Consider the following 17625-nt stretch of genomic DNA (forward strand, 5'->3'; position numbering starts at 1 on the left):
ATGTCTCCAGTAGTTTCATATTCTTTGCTAGAAAACTCTGATAATAACATCATATTGGATTTTGCAATTGCAAGTGTTTTTTTTTTCTAAACTATCCTGCATCTTGAATAGTTTTGGCACGATTTTGTTCCCTATTAAATACTGGCCAGGTGTCCGGCGAACAAAGGAAGCATAATTTCATAGTTTCCAGTACAAATTGTTTCCAGTACAAACTCAGAGGAAATACAGATTTTTTTTCATCATAAAAGAGATAATTTATTAAGAGTGTTTCTGTTTTTTTAAAAAAAATTATATTCCATTTTCTCCTTGTTAAAATGGGCAGTAAGACTATAAAAGACAAGGTTAACTTACTACTTAAAGTAGAGAGATTTTGTAGCACCTGTGAGACTAACGCTGAGTCTTAAAGCTGCTACAAAATCTCTCTATGTACTCATTCTACAGACTAACAAGGCGATGTCTTTGAATTCTATTACTATTTAAAGTTCTCAGTAATAAATTCTATTATCCAAAACAACAAACATAAGATTGAGTTCAATACCCGAATTGTTTGATGAATGTATCTCTGTTCATTTTTATAAAATAACCATAGCTTGTTCTATTCAGCATGCCCCCCCCCGTCCACAGTTCCTTCAGACCAGCTGACCCTGACTAAATCAGGAGGCAATCTATACCCACTGTATACTGTAAATGCCTGTCCTTTGTTCTACAGAATCACCACAAAATTCAAGGAAGGCCACTTTTAAGCTTTCCACAAATGCATTTATTAAAAATAATTTCCATTAGCCTTTTCTTTATGTTTTCCAGTTGAAATATTTCCTATCCTTTGTTGATATGTGAGGGCCAAGCTAGATATTACATCAAATACGTAGTCAAGTGCACAACTGTTGCTGTAGTAAATGGTAACCACGTGTCTGGTTCTGCTCCATAATATTTAAGACAATTTATCTGTTACTCAGTGTTCCTGGCTGCCACTGGCAGGGGATGGGTGGAAAGTAGCAGCGAGGAAAAAATGTTTAATGTCATGACAGAAGGACATGGATAAATTGCCACTGATATGGTAGAGAAAGGGGGAGATACAGGCATTCAGCTGATTCAGGTGGCAGCTGCATGTTTAGTGTTATTGCTGACACAGCTCAAAACAACAAAGAGTCTATGGCATATTAAAAACTACTGTATTTTCTGGCGTATAAGACTACTTTTTAACCCAGGAAAATCTTCTCAAATTCGGGGGTTGCCTTATACGCCGAGTGTCATCTTATAGGGCAGGTGCTGAAACTTCCAAGCCAGACTGGAGAATCTGCAGTCATCACATATGTAACTGAAGGGCAGAGCAAGCTGCAGGTGTCCAGGATGCCCGGGGTATGAAAAAAAGAGCCGTGTTTTCAATACTGCTCTGATAGTCTTGGAGACAGGGAGGGCTGGGCAGGCAGGGAGAGCTGACCAATCCAAGCAGGCTTTGTCTACAACAAGTTTTCCTGCTAAGTACCTGCATGTCACAAGCATTTCAGTTAAAATTACCATATTGAAATCAAATCTGATGTTTTTTTAATTTTTATTTGGTGCGTGTCGTCTTATATGGTGAGTATATCCCAAACTATATTTTAACTGGAAAAGTTGGGGGCCGTCTTATACGCCAGAAAATATGGGTAATACATTAACTGTAGCATAGGTCTTTGTGGACGAGAAATCAGTCTATCAAATGCACAAAGTGTTGTCTTGCATTACCAAGAGCTATACACACAATTAGGGTGGGGCAATTGTAAACATCAAGGTCGAGGGGAGTAAAATACAGAGGTTACAACGATACTTACCTTACAAACTGTGGCCATTCACAAAACAGGCATCCTTGCACTGGTGGCTGATCAACACATGTAGTATGGTGCATGAACGTGTATTCCATAAATGCCAATTTGAAGTACGGTACATTTTTTGCCAGTTTTCATTCCTGTATACATCTAGCCCATGGTCATAGCCTACTATGTATTTTCTCCCAACCTTTTTTCTCTTTTTCTTTTCTTTGAAAAAAAAATCAAACAAAACTATAAAAACATACATGTGGTGTACTTTTAAGACAACAGTAATTTTATTCCTATTCAGCCACTGCTGAACCTCTTGATGTGGTCCTTTTAATTCCATAATTGAATAGCAAATTTTGTAGTTTTTTGGCATTGTTTTCCTTTGCTTCGTCTTTTGCATCTTTTGTTATATACCCCTAAGTTTTACCCTTGACTTATCCATGGGTCCTATCAAAATCCTTAATTTTGGCCCCCAAAACCTATCTTCGACTTATACTGGAGGGGACACATAAAGGGATATTATCTGCCCCATTTGCATGAATTTTGTATGATATGGCTATAACCCACAATCAAAATCCTACAAATGAAGGATTCAGTGATTACATACATGAGGCCTATACACATATGGGAACTGACATACATTTTGCATTCCTAACAACATTTCACACAGGCAAACAGAGATACAGAGGCAAGAAACATGAATTGTGGTCAAAATAGCAAAAGATATTAATGAAGAAGAACACCTAAGCTAGGAGATGCTGCTGCAGTTTGCTTTTGCCTGAAAGATTCTGCTCACTCTGTCCTTCCGCTCTGCTGAGTTAATTGGGTACAATCTACTTTTGCCCTTTCAACTCAGTTTGCAGCAAATGAACTAAGCTGGGGGTAAAGAGGGGTAGTGAGAGGAGGAGAAAAAGAAACTGGGACATTTTTAAACCAGCTGAAAATGTGTGACAACAGATAAATTTTGATTGTCCCTGTCATATCAGAACAGTTTGAGGGCATGCATATGTCTTACAGCAAATGAAGAAAGGCCAAGGTTGAAGTTGGCAATACTACTTTACTATGTATTTCCTTTGCTTGCCAGACAGTCACTGTTACAGACATGATAGTGCAGCTCACCCTGCAGCCACCACCCTTACTTCCTTACTATGTGCGTTGTTCTCTGTCTTTGTTATTCCAGATATATATATATATATAATTTCAACTCCCAGGAATCCTAGCTAGTAGGGCCAATGGTGCTAAAGTCCAAATCTTCTGGAGCTGGAGGGCCAAAAGCTGAGAACCATGGTTCTAAATAATTAAAGTGTGTATGAGAAAGTAGCTTATACTGTACTTGGCTCTTTACTGCCTCCTTGTGGGATAGGCTCATTGCTATGATGTTAAAGATACCTCAAATTAGTATTCAAGTGCTTGTGGCACTATTTATAATGAGGCTTTGTCACAAAAATAAGTGAACAAAAATGAAGTGCACAGATCTAGGTGTTTGTGGTGAGGGGGGAGGAAATTGGAGTGAAATCTAAACCTTAAAATGTGACTTTATGAGGATAGATATTGAACCAAAGGATAAAATACATTCTCTATCTTTTGTATATTAGTGTTTATGATGTAGGATGTTCCCCCTTGTTTGGTATGCAGAATGCAGTGCATTGTCTATCAATTCCTTTTATAAATTAATTAAACCCTTTTATTGGTGGGCCAGGGAAATTTATATCAATATACAGAAGATTAAATACACAAGAAAGAAAACAGTAGTGTAGTGTTTTTCTACAATAAAAATGCCAAAATCTAAGACTGCATCACCACTCTTGCATATTGACACAGCTTTAAGCAAGGTGTGGGACTGTACAAGGCATTTCATATCCGTCAAATAATTTACCCATGTGATCCAACACAGAAGCAAATCAGTCTGCAAATACAACTCCAGGGCTGTGAAATAATGGTGGGTATTGCATCCAAGACTGAAAGGGGATTCTCAGCAATCCAAAGTTCATTTTTTCTTAAATCTTCAGTCACCCATTTACAAGAACCAGGAGATCAAAATGCAAAACCATGGTCTAGAAAGTAACAAACATCCTAGTTTTTTTTTTTTTTTTAAAAAAGAAATCTCAATTTTACTTGTTCAACGTGACTATGAATAAATGAGGGGCTCTTTCACACTATACAGTTATAGCACTGTAATTCCACTTTAACTTCCAGGTGTAGTGTGAAAGGGTGCTACATGTTACACAGGTTCACATCTTGCCAGGAGGCACCAATCATTAGCTTTTTCTGATGGTTATTAACAAAACCTCTTAATGGTTTTGAATGGCTACCTTGATCATTATTTAAATGACACAGGAAACAGTCACAGCACCTTTTGCTATTGCATTTTCCCCCATAGTTCCAAGGAACCCAACAATTTTTACTGCACTAAAAAGTTTACATTTGGGGAAAATTACACAATGGAAATAACCAGCTTTCACCAGCATCGTTTTTTAGAAGCCTCTGAAAACAGAGGATTCTAATGGTCATTTTAATATAAAAATGAAAAATAGCTAGAAGGTCACAGAGGGGCACTAAAAGGAGACATTTGTAAAGCAACCTTTGTGCATTTGCAAAGTCAGTGTCTACCTCAGAGAATGAATCATTAGTATCTGTCTACACACTGATTTCATGTGAGATGTCTATACACTGAAGACTGTTAGTTTAAGTGAGCTTAATCCACTTATTTCAGAGGTCACCTCATTATACAACCATAAATCTCATGATGTGTGGTTACATTGCAAGAACTACTTTAAATTAATAGCCTCTTCATACCTACTGCACTTGTTCACAACATCTATTTAGAGATGAGATAAGAGCATAAAGAATTATTGGGTACTATAATTTTATTATACTTTATATATTCTCCTTGGATCTCAGGATCTGGAGTCTCTTGAATATACTTTGCACTGAATTTGAGTTGTAAGTGTAAACATACTTGGAAATAAATGATTGGAGCCGGCCTTGAAATGCACATATTTAAGAATCCAAATAAAGGCTTCTTGCACCTTTTTTAGTGCAATGGGGTGGGTGGCTTATAGGCTACTGGGTGAATATGAGTATATTTTATGAGAAAAGATGTATCTTTATAAAGCTAAACGTTTAAGAACCCGAAAATGAAAGCTCAGTATTCAGAACTGATGCACTGTATTTTCATACAGCAAGGATCACCATCAATTTGTGTTCCCATTTGGCATTTTTAAACAAAACATTGCAATTAACAACAAATGAATATTTGAAAACATTTCACATGTTTATTTTAGCATTCACATAAAATAACATGTTAAAATTATTTTTTTAATTTAAAACAGTTACAAACCAGGAATATCAATAAAAAAAGGCAAGAAACAGAAACAAATATAGACAAAAACAAGCAGGCATTTAAGAAACAACAACAGAGATTCAGGATCACTTAGGCTGTAAAAGGGCAGCCTTACACAAAAAAGAGGGATGGCCTCAGATTAGGGGGACACCACCTTCGTGCCAATACATTACAAAGCAAGATGTTTAAAATGATTATATATATATATAATATTGAAAAGACCAATCTGCATTATTATTCCTAAAGGGTTAGAGGTACAAAACACGACACAAACATGCTACTGTTTTACTTGTCCAAGAGACCTCAAAAAGGAGGAAAGAAGAAATTTTATAAATTATTTGATTCCATGAGAATAAATAATAAGAGCTCAGTGAAACTCAAGCACTTTAGATGAGAAAAAAACCCTAGAAATTCACATCTGTCAAAATAATCCTGTAGGGCTGTGAGCCCATTTTCAAATATGAGTACTGAACACTCCACAGTTCAGATAACAGGTATGTGTATACATTTTTACAAAACATGGCATACAGCAAGGCAACTGCACATTAACCTATATTTCAGCATTAGAGCAATGCAAGGAGTCTCAAATTTGATTGTTGTTATTTCCCACTCAAGGATCACGGCAATTGATGATGGAAAAGACCTCTGTATGGGAAGCTTTTCCCAACATCAGCCCAGAAGAGCTACTGGTCACAAAGTGCCAGAGTTGGGGAAGCTCCAGCCCACAGGATGAATCTGGTCCACCAGAGTCCCTCATCTGGATTACCAAATTCTCTATAATCTCCCGATTGAATCAGGTAACCTTGGGCAATTCACATGCTCTCAGCCTCAGGGAAAGGCAACGGCAAACCTCCTTTGAATCAAACTTGCCAAGAAAAACCCATTATAGGCTTGCCTTATGGTCACTTATATAATTAAGTGTTAGCTTTAGGGTCACCAAATATGCTTAAGAATCTACTGTTTATGAAGTTTACCTGTGTGTGACTGACTACACTACAGAATGACCAGTTATTGGTGTCATTAAAAAAAACCATACAGTTAGAAACATAAGATAATTGATTCCATAATCTTATCAGTTATCACCAAATATAATCCATACATACAGACCAAACAATAGTATTTTAAAAGTTCAGAAGACAACAATGACATAAATGATACAAACTACTCAGATAGGATGGTGACAGAATTGAATATCAATGGACATCAATTCCTGGCATATTAAGCGAGATGTTCTGACCCAGTTGGTCTTCATCAGCTCATATCCTTCAAATATTATATTGTGACAGTCCTTAGTCACAAGGACTGAGTTCCTAAGTGACACCTAAAACATTCAATACTACCCAGGAGTAAAAACTACCAAATAAACTCATGTATAAATCTAGAACTTTTAGACAAAAAATTGACCCAAAAAAACCTGAGTCGACTTCTCCATGGGTCAATTTAAATACTGTACTTTAACACTTATTTTTTCAAAAAGGAACCATCCCCTGGTGAAAGGCAAGCATGTAATCTGTCCTGGAACCACTGATGCCCCCACATTACTCTCTCATCCATCCAGCCTTTAGTGTGAGCACAAACAATTATGTTTGCTTGAATTTTGTAAGTTTTTTTGGCATTGTTTTCTTTTGCTTCATCCTTTACAACCCTTTTTACATTCCCCTGGGTTTTATCCTTGACTTATCTACGGGTCATAGCAAAATCAATAATTTTGGTCTCAAAACCTGCCCTCAAGGTTGACTTATAGTTGAGTATATGTGGTAATGGTTCCATGCTTCTAAGCCTCTGTAATTATTCAATTGCAATTGAATTCAATTCAGGTTTATAAGTGTGTATATGTTGTTTTGATTATTGTGTAGTCACACAGTTATGTATACTTCATAAACAGTAGATTATTAACTATATCTTTACAGTATATTCCCTAGTCCATTCTGGAGGTTATAGTGTTTAATCTGTCACAGAGGTGAATGCTGGGGTTTCCCCTGTGTGTTTTACCTAGTTCTCCGTGTCATTCTTGGTTTCCTTTTGGATACATATTCATACTGAAAATGGCATTTATTCCTGCCTCCAAATACAAGTTTACAAGTCTGTAAACAGAAATTCCTTCTCCATTTAGAGTGTAGCTCACACATCTGTCTAGTACAGTATAAGGATATATGTAACATTTTAAGAGCTCAGAAGTCCACCTCATGAATGACTGACTTTCAATAGCTTCTATTATCAACAGCAGATTCAGTCCATTTGTAATGTTAGATTCTTGTATTTTTAGTTACGTTCACATGAGTATAAGCACAAGATATTATGCACATGATTTCTCAAGTTCTTTCATATCTCATGACTTTGGGTGCACTTACAATGTAGAAACAATGCACTTTATCTGCTATGGCTCCATGCTACAGTATCCTGGGATTTGTAGTTTTGTGAGGCATCAACATATTTTGGCAGAGAAGGCTAAAGACCCTGTAAAACTATAAGTCTCAGACTTTTACAAGATGGTGCTACAGCACATTTCTACAGTGCATCTGCACCTTTCATTATTTTGTTGCCGGTGCTAATTGTACTAATTGTTTTGTTAGCACTTACACAATTGCTGGTAGAACCCAGAACTACAAGGGGAACACATGCTATCTCTTTTGCTTTTAAAAAAATTGCATTTGGCTAGACACAATTGAAGCACCACAAAAAAGCAGTTCTGCAAGTCAGAAGAGAAGCGCTTTGAAAGTGCACTGATAGGTCTGCCCTGTGGTTTCACCAAGAAACCCATCTCTCCCTGTCTTCTCAGCCATTTTGCACATTGTTTCTTTCTTATTGAATTGACAGTGCACTAACAGATAAATGTGTAATTGGCTGTGGACATTATTCATTGATGGGCAGCACAGAAGTGTTTTAAAGACATAAAAATTAATGCAATGTTTTCAAAAGAAGCAGACATAAATGGACAAACCTCCTAAAACATGCATTGTGAGTCAAGATAACCATTAGCTCTAGGGAAGAATTTTTCACCACAAACATCCTTTTCCTAAAATAATCTTACAATATAATTTTTATTTAGAGTACTTTTTAAATTTTAAACTGCCCATAGGGGATAACATTCATTCACTAATGTTAAAAGACAGAAATTGGGAAAGCACTTAATTGCCACCAACACTAAGAATTGAAATAATTTGTTAAAATTATTATTCATTAAGTTGTCCTATATCTTTATCACACTAGCAGGCAAACAGGATTTAAAGGAGAGTTAAACTAGACAAAACCAGAAAATGCCTGAAGTTTATCACACAACATTTCCTGGTTTTCTCTACTTTAACTCTCATTTAAATCCTGTTTGCCTGCTAGTGTGATAAAGCAGCTAGTTATTATCCTAGTTATTTAAAACACTAATTTTCAGGACAGACTGCAGGATGTACAAAATTGGTATGGAGATTTTATCCTTGATCCTAATTTTGTTAAGAAGTACCTATCTCTTTTTTTTTGGGGGGGGGGGGGTTAGGTCATTTTATGGTTGTCGTTCCCCAACCTGGATTTTTTTCTAGATGGACAGCAAAGCCTTAAACACTATTGTGGTATAGGGATGTGAATTATTAGGAAACTGTCAAGGTATGAAAGGTTGTCCTGAAGTGTAGGATCTGAACTTGCAATCTGTTCAAATCAGTTTCCTCACTTATCTATACCTTTCTTTTTATCTCCTTCTTATCCTCAACAACATATAGACTTAAGATACTTTGCTTGTTAAAGGTCAAGAAGGAGTGGTGTTAAAAGTTAGTATGGAATGATGTCTTGATTTTAGGTATAAGACACTGATCTGCAGTAATAAGTGCCTGGCTACAAGGGTCAGTCAGTCAGTCAGTCAGTCAATCAATCAATCAATCAAGAGTGTAGAATTCTCAGTCAGAAATGTTTTGAGTGCCTCTGGCTATATGGGGAATTTTCCCCACCACAATTGAATCACTGCATGATTTCTGCCTCCCTACTGCCTAGCAAGAAGTACAATTTGCAAAATTCAGTGATGAAGCACATGTTTTTCTCATTTACCTCAATGGGACTGACTTCTGAGTGGATCATTTTCAAAGGAACAGCAGGGATGGGAAGGTGTAGATTTAGCTAGCAGTATCCTTTGATGTCAAGCTCCAATCTTACCCTTGAAGTGCATGATTCCCTAAACAAGGTGAGTGCATGAAAAGAAGAAGAAGAATGGGAAGGATGGGGAAGTGCTACAAAGAGAGTAAGTCAAGAGTAAAGCAAATGGAGGTAGCAATGAAGGGAAACTTTCCAATTAATTACAGTATACAAGTACCCAGCAATGTGCAAACAATAATAAACACATTGAAGGAATACAAAGGGTGTCAATGGGATTTACCTCTGAATAGACATAGAGAAGGTTTAGGTTTAGCTAAATGAATCCTTTGTCTCCAATTTAATAACTCCAAATCCCTCACCAAATCCCTCAGAACATGTGAGGAATTGAACCAGGAAGTGAGTGGAAAGTGGAGTGACAGGGAGAAAAAAAATGAGAAAAGAAGCCAAGAGAGGAAGAATTGGGGTGGAGTGGGGTTGAGGAAAACTTTTCATTTAATTATCCAAGTGCCTAGCACTGTGTGGGCCACAATAAACACACAAAAGCACCGGTTCCTAGCCTTCATTACTTCATTTGTTTTGGATGTCAGCTCCCAGAAGCCCTAGCCAACATCAGGAATTACGAAGTCCAAATTCAAGTCAAGGTCCAAATCATCTGGAGGACCAAAGGTTGGGAACCACTGCTTAAAGGAATATAAAGAGATTGGATGTAGTCCCTGCAAGTAATAATATTGTACACTTGTAATAATGCATAATATAAATCAGAATATATTCAATAGTGATCTGAAAAGTTTCACAAAGCACTTTCCACTCCGAAGAAAGTGAGATGGGTCAATAAGTGTGTGAGGGGATGACACCAGCTTTTCAGACCTTCTGTAAGGATCACAGTTAATTGAGGGTTAAGCAAATCACTCAGCCTCCTCATTCCATTTCATGCTATACCAAGATGCTTTCCCCCAACCCTTGCTGTCTATTCTTCTTCAGCTGCTTCCTATGTCTTTAATTGTTTCCTAATATTCTTCATTTGGGTTCTGCTGCCTAGCAATAGAATCATATGATGCATTTCTTTAAATCTTCCTGTCTTACTGAATCTACCAAATGAAGAGCTATCCACTGTAAAAAAACAAAAACAAAAAAACCCCCAGAAAACAACAAAACTGATGTTCTAAAATTATTTAATTTGTTAAAGCACAGGGTTAATGGTGATATTACCTGGAAAATCTAAGAGGTAAGCCAGGTTGGCTGAAAAGTCTGCTGAGTTAATAACATCATGGAGCTGGAAGAGGCTCTATGGGCCATCGAACCCCCTCTCTGCTCAATGTAGGATCTCCAGTTAAAGTATCCCCAACAGGTATCTGTCCAGCCTCTTTCTGCAGCTGTCCAGAGGAGACCCCACCACTTCTCTAGGCAACTGGTTCCATTGCCAAACTGCTAGCACTGTCAAGAAGTTCTTTCCAATGTCCAATTAAAATCTACCCTTCTGCAGCCTAGGACCTTATTGCTCCAACAAAACCCCAATTGCTCCCCAACAGGATACAGTCGGATTGTGGGATGCTACCGGGAATTATCGTATCTAATTCACTGCCGATTTTGCTGGGTGATTGCAGCTTGGCTGCATCCCAGGTCCCAGGTGTGCTTCGGAGGCTGCTTTTCAAAATTGAGAAGCTCTCAACTTTGAAAAGTGACCTTCAAAACATAACTGGGACCTGGGATGCAGTCAGGCTACAATTGCCTGGCGGAATTGGTGGCAAATTACATGTGATAGTTCTAGGAGTATAGTGTTTACAATAAACCATCATACATATGCATCTATTCTGCTTTGTTCAGCAATATGTGACCATCCATTTTAAAAAGATTTCCAAAAGGAAACCACCTGCTGTATTTAGTCCAACTAAGAACAAACAGTGTTTTAAAAAATTCTCTAACCTTATATCAAGACTTGTAGCAAAACTGGAATATACACAGGACAAAATGCCAGATGTAGTTTTTGAAGTTTCTGTTTTATATCACTGTGTTACAATCAGAGTGAAGTATAAACATACTAGTGGTCTGTATTCTGTAAGTCTCAGTTTTTGCTTAAGTTTTGCGAAGGCTTAGATTTTGTTTTGTATCTTCAGCATGTTTGCATAGCTTCAATGAACCATATGAAATTATTGCTGTGGGGGGAAATATCTTTTGTGGTCAGACTGGTATCAAGTTTGGAACATGGCTCTGTTACAAAACTATTACTATCAGCAAAATGCCTATGTTTTATGCTCCAGTGCTCATCACAAGTCTGTAACAGATCCCAATGGCAAACATAACATGGCTATTAAGTATTTTATTGCATTTATTTCTTTTTTGTTTGTTTACAATAATTCTATTCCAACCAATATTGCAACATCTCTGGTGGCTTACAACACAAGCAGTTTAATTATTTTAAAATATGGGACAATACAATTTAAAACCATAATATAATGTAAACATTCTAAAAACATATTAGACAATAGCATAGTTTTAAAAAGATAATGTTAAAACAATATGAAACTATGGCTGCACCCACACTGCAGAAATAATCCAGGTTGACACCACTTTAACGGCCATGGTTCAGTGCTATGGAATTCTGGGAATTCTGACATTTAGCCTTCTCTGTCAGAGAACTCTGGTGTTACAACAAGTTACAATTTCCAGAACTGCATAACACTAAACTATGGCCGTTAAAGTCAAAACTGAATTATTTATTCAGTGCAGATGCAATCTATGTGTGTATAGACACTGGCTGATGCAACTAGACCCCAAGGGCTTTTATAAAAAGTCAGTGAGGCCATGATCTGTGCCAGTCAGGTTTTCAAAACGGAGATTCTGCTACAGGGGTGTCACAACTGAGAAGGCCCTCTCTTGTGTCCCAACACACTGGCAGGACACAGAGGAAGGCTCTGCCTGCAGATCTTAATTCTCAGGTTGCTGTATTTGACAAAATATTGAGGTTCCAGACCATTCAGCAGTTTAGATATCACTACCAGCACCTTCAATTCAGATCAGAAATATACTGATAGCCATTGCAATTCCTTCAGAACTGATGTTACATGGTTTCTATAACCTTTTTCTGTTCACTATCTAGCTTATGCATTTTGCACTTGCCCCAGCTTTCATTTCAATGGCAACTCCAAATGGAGCACATTGTGGTAGTCTAACTGCATGAACTGTTGTGATTAGATTATTCTTGTCCAAAGGCCACAGCTGGTGGACCAGTCAAAGCTGGTCCAAACCATTCTAATGGTGTCTGCATGAGGCATGGTGTCCACATGGACCTCCAGTGACAGAGATGGATTCTGGGCCATCTACCAAGCTATGTACTTGCTTTTTCAGGAGGAGTGCAAATACATCAAGGTAAGGTTGCTTACCGAAATTCTGAATGTGGGAACCAACAATCCACAAAGTCTCCATCTTAGTTGGATTAGCTGCATCTTAATGGCACCCCCCTCCCCCAGCCCATTGCAGCATCAGGACAACAGTATACTCAAGCTGACTCCAATGACAAGTCAAATCTGCTAATGACCTCATCCAGCAGTTTCATACAGATACTGTACTGAAGAGCATGGGGGACAGGATGAAATCCTGCAGAACCCCACTTTATAACCATGGGCATTACTAGAAATCTACCAATACTACTCTCTTGAACTTACAGGTGAACATTTTTCTACTTCAACAGGCTTTTGGAGGCTTTAAACCTGTAAGGTTTTAATAGTGTGCTATTCTGTTGGTTTATATTTTTTGCTTTTTGAATTGATGTGTTTTAACTGCTTTCAGTTCCTTATACAGTTTAATTAGATTTAATTAGATTTTAATAATAACTTTTTGTATGTTGTTACTTTTGTCATTATATGTGTTTTTCTTTTATTTGTTTTGATTTTTGTAAGTACCTCAAGTGTCACTTGGGGGGGGGGAAGCAGGATGCAAATGAATAGATGATTATAATAGCAATATTGCTGTTCCATATGGCAGCAGCATAATCAAAATCAGTGACAGTACACTTAAAGTGAGCTTTTAGGATGTAGGAGGCAAATTTTTGAAACACTTTCACAATCAAATGTTCACACTTTAGTCTTATGAGTTTGTGTCACTTCACTTAATGATGACCATCTCCTTCATTATCTGTACTGTTAACTGGAAGAGGAAATTGGTTCCTTGCAAGTTTGCTTTTGCTTTCATCAACAACAAAATTGTAAGAATCATCCATTAATCTAATCAGGCATGATGGGCACAACTGAAAAGACTATTCTCCATTGCACTTGAACAACTAGTAACAAGAATCCCTTTTCAGTTTCAAACTGTTTTTCCTCTGATTACCAATGGGGCAGCCCACCAGGCACATCTCCATTGTGGCTGCACTTGGCAGTCTGCTGCTTAGAACCACCTTGCCTCTATTTAGAAATTTCAACAGCGTAACAAGTCTTTACCTGAAGTTCTTGACTAAGCAGAGCAACCAGTGGGTGGTTAATGAAGGCAGCTACAGGTCCAAAGCTCTGGGCATCATTGAAATGCTTACCAAGGAATCCACTGTCTGTTTGCACAGCAGTTTAGGAAAGCATTTCACCCTCTGACTGCTTAGACACAGTCCAGATGTGAAATTAAAGCAAGTAACAACAAAGGAAGATACCTCGGCTTTTATCCTCAACTATCAACTAGCAATAACTATTCCAGCACAAGCATTTCCATCCAGTTGATACCATTCTCTTTTTCGAGCATGTTGTATCTTACATACAGGGCTTTGTCACACTATGCTACAATAGCATTGTTCGTAAAAACCACTATCCAATCAATTTAACTTTCTTTCCTTGCACACCTTTGGAACCGGTCTAGGATTACAATATCCATTTGCACAAAAATGTGTGATAGATCCAGGGCATAATCCCTGCACCTTTTCCTAGTTTGGCGCATACACATACAGCGAGAAAGAGAGAGAGAGAAGGACAGTAAGAGAGAGAATGAGGGCACCATTAGCACACCATGCAGTTATGACACTGTAGCAAAAACAGGGGGCTGGAAAAGGAGGCAGGATGATCATGACTATGTTCCTCAAGCCATAGCATGCCGACTGACCATCCAAAACTGGTGTAAAAGCACAATACAATTGTTCTTTCGCACAGCAAATCATAACAGTACAGAAGCAGGAAAAGAGGATTAAAGGATTTTTTTGTTAATAAAAAGAAGCGCTTTTATAATGGTCTTCTGCAGAAGAACAAAAGAGGGACAATATCATGTGATAAGCATCAACCAAAGGTTCTGTTATCCTGATGCAAATCCAAGTTACTTGCCTTGTGCAATAAGGTGCTTCGATTGTAGAGCTGAGGGCAGAGACTACAAGACTATTTTTAGAACCCACTGTGGAAACTTCTTTGATTCAATGTTGTTCTGTGCCTTCATGTCAACTCCATAGGTGAACCTATCCTGGAGTTTTCCTGACAAGATTTATTCCAACGAGTTTGATCATTGTTCTTCTCTTCTCTCAAGAAGAAAGTGTGTGACTTTATGAGGATGTAAACCCTGGTCGTCTGGAGCCCTAGCCCAACACTCAAAACAATATATCATTCTGGCTGTAAATATGTTTCTGGGCATTATTTCTTTAACAGAAAAATTGGTACCAGAAGCAGAAACAACACAAAAAGAATAAGAATGGCTTCTTACAACACTAAAAAAGAAGAACAGTTCAATATGTTTCAGCAAATTATTTATTTAAAACTAACTAACTAACAATATACACATCTGAAATTAGACAAGCAGGTTGGGGAAACATAAGTTAACAAAAACATTTAAGATCATCTAGAGACCACCTGAAAGCTTCTTCCAAAATGTATCCAGGGATAGCTTTTTCTTTCACCAGACTCCACTTTTCATTTGATGTGCATTTTAGTGCTAAATTCCCAGAACTGTATGTTTTTTAATGTGCTGGGGATAGCTGGTAGGCAGTCTTATCTGCTCTTCTTTCTTGTCATTTTGCTGTTCACACATAGGAGTTTATCAAACTCTCTTAAATTCGAAAGAAAAGAAAGTGGGGCCAGAACGCATTCACTTAAAGTTGCTAGTTTAGCACAATTATGTGACTTCACATTGCGTTCTAACTTGCTTCACATTGCCTGAAAATAGCAGGCCATTGCCCAAATTTGCATATGGCAGTCTATCATGCAATAACGTGAAACCACATGACTGCGTTCAGACTGACTTCCCACTGCCCGAATTTGCATGTAGTGGGTTGGATTATACTTCCAATTTCCTTTGTCTGATAAACTCCATACTCACTAAGGAATTCTGGAGGGAGCTGCTATTTACTTTGCCTGTTGTAAGCAGGCACACCTGGCTATAGAGGGATCGGCTAGAGTAGAATACTACTATTTTCCAGTGCAAGCTTTGCCTATTGCATAGTTTACTGCTAATTCACTGATGCAATCCAACACCAAAAGTTAGTGTTTCTTCAACTCTCCTTTGCCATCTTCCCAATACTGATGTTGCTAAGAATTTTTCAGCTAGACAGAAGATGAGGAAGAAAAGGGGAGCTGGGTTGGCATAAAAAGCTTGTGTAAAAAGGAGCTTCACTGCCAGAAACTCTATTAACTGAGGTATGCTTGCAGTAGCTAAACAATGGGATATAAATGCCTTAAATAAATAACTAGACAATAAGAGGCATCCTGTTTCGAAGAATTTCAATTATATAAAATCTCTGCAAGCTTAAAACTGCAGCTTTTTTTCTTCTTTTAAGCATTTCTTTTACAGTCTTTCACATACTTGAAACCTGTAACTGTAAACTCATCCGTGCAAACATGTCAAGAAAGGAAGGAAGGATAGAATTAAATTTTATTTTGTAGCATGTGACACAATCAACTCATACATGAAATCAGTAGAAAATAATAAGTTAAGACTGTACCTTCCCTCCTTAGTGGAAGGAGGAAAGCTGTTTTTCTTTAAAGCTGATTTCCACTCCTCCCTATATAATCCCTTGAGCACCTTAAAATTGTCTCCAGACCCTCTTGAATAATAGACAGAAATGGAAGGAATAAACTGTGTACCTCCCCCGCCTCTGCCACCGGGGACTTTTCCATGTATAAAAGGAACGCTCAATTTGTAGAAGGCACAATTAAGACCCATGCTAGTATAGATGAAAACTCTGCCACCCAAGAGCCATGAAATTGAACAGACTTAGCAACTGATACTTTGACTGATGAAGAGATATGTAGAGTGGTGGGATGTGCTTTTCATTCCATCCTAGAAAATTTTATGACTTCTTATGTTTTGAACTCCTGACTTGAGTAAGAGAAATTCATACCACACTAAAAAACAAAACAAAACAAAAAACTATTTTTCCATGTACTCTTTTATTTTCATGTTTTAAATTAAATTTCAAACCTGCATGCAGAAATTTATGGCAACCTAGCAAGCACCTAGTACTTTTATTTGCTTTCATATATATTACATGATGATGAAGTGTACCATACTATCCTTTCAGTTTATGTAAACCAGCCAAGCAGAAATCAATAAAACAGCAACGGGGCAACACACACACACACACACACACACACACATGTATGTGTGTGAGAATGATACATCTAATGGCTTGATCTTGTATAATCATCACATACAACTGGTTGACCAAATGTTGGCTCCAGGAAATATTCTCCAGGAAAACTTTTTAAAACTTTTTAAAAATGGTATATCCACTGAATTGCACTGAAAGAAAAAGTGGGGAAAGGAAAGGTCTGGGGTCAATATGAATTTAGGATCTTTTCTGTGAAAGGATCTTTCACCAAGATGGTTACTAGGTTAGGCAGGTTGTTGTTGTTGTTGTTTATTGCTATTGTTGCTGTATATGTTCAAGTCATTTCTGACTTATGAAGACCCTAAAGTGAACCTATCATGGGATTTTCTGGGGTAAGTGTGTGACTTGCCCAAGGTCATCCAGTGTGTTTCCATGACCAAGTGGGGATTTGAACCCTAGTCTCCAGAATCATAGGAGATTACCGCACTGCGTTCTGAGAACGTTCTCAGAACATGATGAGAACGGAACACATTTAAGAATACCGCACGTATGTGTTCCAATCGGGTTCTCAGAACGTTCTAAATGTGTTCTACATGTGTTCCAGGAGGGTACGGATTGAATGTGTTCCCAGAGAGCTGTAACCTGATGAGAACGTTCCAACAGAGGTCTGTGCGGTATTCTTATCCATTCTCAAATCCGTTCTCTCATTCCTCCGTCTCCTGATTGGCTGAAAGAATGACAGGCAGGGAGGCTCTCTGCCCTGGCCCCCTGTTTCCCTCTCTCTTTCTCTCTCTTTCGCTCCTTTCCTCTTCTCTTCCTTTTTCCCAAACTTTCCTCCCTTCCCTCCCTCCTCCTTCCCCCCCTCACACACACACACACCTTCCCTCATCTGCCCGTTGCCGCCT

Source organism: Sceloporus undulatus, chromosome 1 (genome assembly GCF_019175285.1).
Source record: "Sceloporus undulatus isolate JIND9_A2432 ecotype Alabama chromosome 1, SceUnd_v1.1, whole genome shotgun sequence".
Classification (NCBI taxonomy): Eukaryota; Metazoa; Chordata; class Lepidosauria; order Squamata; family Phrynosomatidae; genus Sceloporus; species Sceloporus undulatus.